Source organism: Ptiloglossa arizonensis, unplaced genomic scaffold (genome assembly GCF_051014685.1).
Source record: "Ptiloglossa arizonensis isolate GNS036 unplaced genomic scaffold, iyPtiAriz1_principal scaffold0179, whole genome shotgun sequence".
NCBI classification, from domain to species: Eukaryota; Metazoa; Arthropoda; class Insecta; order Hymenoptera; family Colletidae; genus Ptiloglossa; species Ptiloglossa arizonensis.
This window is the reverse complement of record NW_027478549.1, coordinates 772,571-775,929: the sequence shown is the minus strand read 5'-3', so window position 1 is coordinate 775,929 and position 3,359 is coordinate 772,571.

Here is a 3,359-nt window from a genome sequence, read left to right as displayed (position 1 = left end):
TCAAACTCCTATATCTCGCGAACGGACTGAGGAAATCGAGAAATTCCTGTTGCATCTGAAACTAGAAACTCGCCCGATTACAATGGTGTGTCTACTTTTCCCCGAGGCCATTCCATTTATTGGTTTTTAGTATCAGACTTGCGAAATTTTGATTGTTTGTCAACCATTCCATCAATTCAATCTCCCATATCTCTCGAACGGATTGACGCATCCGAAAAATTTCTGTCGCATCTGAATGTAGAAACTCGCCCGATTACAATGGTATGTGTATTTTTCCCCTAGGCCATTGTAGTTATTGGTCTCGAGTATCAGACTTGCCAAATTTTGATGGTTTCTCAACCATTCCTTAACTTCAAACTCCCATATCTCGCGAACGGATTGACGAACTCGAGAAATTCCTGTTGCTTCTGAAAGTAGAGACTTGCCCGATTACAATGGTATGTGTACTTTACCCTAGGCCATTACAGTTATTCGTTTCTAGCATCATAATTGCGAAAATTTTGATGGTTTCTGAACCATCTCTTAATTCCAAACTCCGATACTTCCCGGAAGGATTGACGAATCCGAAAAATTTCTGTTGCATCTGAAAGTAGAAACACTCCCGAATACAACGGTATATGTATTTTTCCCCTAGGCAATTGTAATTATTGGTTTCGAGTATCAGACTTGCGAAACTATGATGGTTTCTCAACCATTACTTCACTTCAAACTCCTATATCTCGCCAACGGACTGAGGAAATCGAGAAATTCCTGTTGCATCTGAAACTAGAAACTCGCCCGATTACAATGGTGTGTCTACTTTTCCCCGAGACCATTCCAGTTTTTGGTTTCTAGTATCAGACTTGCGAAAATTTTGATTGTTTGTCAACCATTCCATAAATTCAATCTCCCATATCTCGCGAACGGATTGACGCATCCGAAAAATTTCTGTCGCATCTGAAAGTAGAAACTCGCCCGATTACAACGGTATGTGTATTTTTCCCCTAGGCCATTGTAGTTATTGGTTTCGAGTATCAGACTTGCCAAATTTTGATGGTTTCTCAACCATTCCGCCACTTCAAACTCCCATATCTCGCGAACGGATTGACGAACTCGAGCAATTCCTGTTGCATCTGCAAGTAGAAACTCGCCCGATTACAAAGATATGTGTATTTCTCGCCTAGGCCTTTGTAGTTATTGGTTTCGAGTATCAGACTTGCGAAAATTTTGATGGTTTCTCAACCATTCCTTAAATTCAAGCTCCCATACCTCGCGAACGGATTGACGAGCTCGAGAAATTCCTAGTGCATCTGAAAGTTGAAACTCGCCCGATTACAACGGTATGTGTATTTTTGCTCTAGACCATAGTAGTTATTGGTTTCGAGTATCAGACTTGCGAAAACTTTGATGGTTTCTCAACCATACCTTAACTTCAAACTCCCATATCTCGCGAACGGATTGACGAACTCGAGAAATTCCTGTTGCATCTGAAAGTAGAAACTTGCCCGATTACAATGGTGTGTGTACTTTTCCCCTAGGCCATTCCAGTTATTGGTTTCGAGTATTTGACTTGCGAAAATTTTGATGGTTTCTCAACCATTCCTTAACTTCAAACTCCCATATCTCGCGAACGGATTGACGAACTCGAGAAATTCCTGTTGCATCTGAAGGTAGAAGATCGCCCGATTACAACGGTATGTGTATTTTTGCCCTAGGCCATAGTAGTTAATGGTTTGGAGTATCAGATTCCTAAAATTTTGATGGTTTCTCAACCATTCCTTATCTTCAAACTCCCATACCTCGCGAACGGATTGACGAACTGGAGAAATTCCTGTTGCAACTGAAAGTAGAAACTCGCCCGATTACAACGGTATGTGTATTCTTCCCCTAGGCCATTCCAGTTATCGGTTTCGAGTATAAGAGCAGCGAAAGTTTTGGTGGTTTCACAACAGTTCCATGACATCAAACTCCCATATCTCGCGAACGGATTGACGAACTCGAGAAATTCCTGTTGCATCTGAAAGCAGACACTCGCCCGTTTACAACGGTATGTGTATTTTTGCCCTAGGCCATAGTAGTTATTGGTTTCGAGTATCAGACTTGCGAAAATTTGGATGGTTTCTCAACCATTCCATAACTTCAAACTCCCATATATGAGAACGGATTGACGAACTCGAGAAATTCCTGTTGCATCTGAAAGTTGAAACTCTCCCGATTACAACGGTATGTGTAGTTTTGCTGTAGACCATACTAGTTATTGGTTTCGAGTATAAGACTTGCGAAAATTTTGATGGTTTCTCAACCATTCCTTAACTTCAAACTCCCATACCTCGCGAACGGATTGACGAACTGGAGAAATTCCTGTTGCAACTGAATGTAGAAACTCGCCCGATTACAACGGTATGTGTATTCTTCCCCTAGGCCATTCCAGTTATCGGTTTCGAGTATAAGAGCAGCGAAAGTTTTGGTGGTTTCACAACAGTTCCATGACTTCAAACTCCCATATCTCGCGAACGGATTGACGAACTCGAGAAATTCCTGTTGCATCTGAAAGCAGACACTCGCCCGTTTACAACGGTATGTGTATTTTTGCCCCAGGCCATAGTAGTTATTGGTTTCGAGTATCAGACTTGCGAAAATTTGGATGGTTTCTCAACCATTCCATAACTTCAAACTCCCATATATGAGAACGGATTGACGAACTCGAGAAATTCCTCTTGCATCTGAAAGCAGAAACTAGCCCGATTACAACGGGATGTGTATTTTTGCCCGAGGCCATAGTAGTTATTGGTTTCTAGTATCAGACTTGCGAAAATTTTGATGGTTTCTCAAACATTCCATAAATTCAAACTCCCATATATCGCGAACGGATTGACGAACTCGAGAAATTCCTGTTGCATCTGAAAGCAGAAACTCGCCCGATTACAATGGTATGTGCATTTTTGCCCTAGGCCACAGTAGTTATTGGTTTCGAGTATAAGACATGCGAAAATTTTGATGGTTTCTCAACCATTCCTTAACTGCAAACTCCCATATCTCGCGAACGGATTGACGAACTCGAGAAATTCCTGTTGCATCTGAAAGCAGAAACTCGCCCGATTACAACGGTTTGTGCATTTTTGCCCTAGGCCATAGTAGTTATTGGTTTCGAGTATAAGACTTGCGAAAATATTGATGGTTTCTCTACCATTCCTCAATTCCAAACTCGCATATCTCGCGAACGGATTGACGAACTTGAGAAATTCCTGTTGCATCTAAAAGCAGAAACTCGCCCGATTACAACGGTATTTGTATTTTTCCCCTAGGCCATTGTCGTTATTGCTTTCGAGTATCAGACTTGCGAAAACTTTGATGGCTTCTCAACCATTCCTTAACTTCAA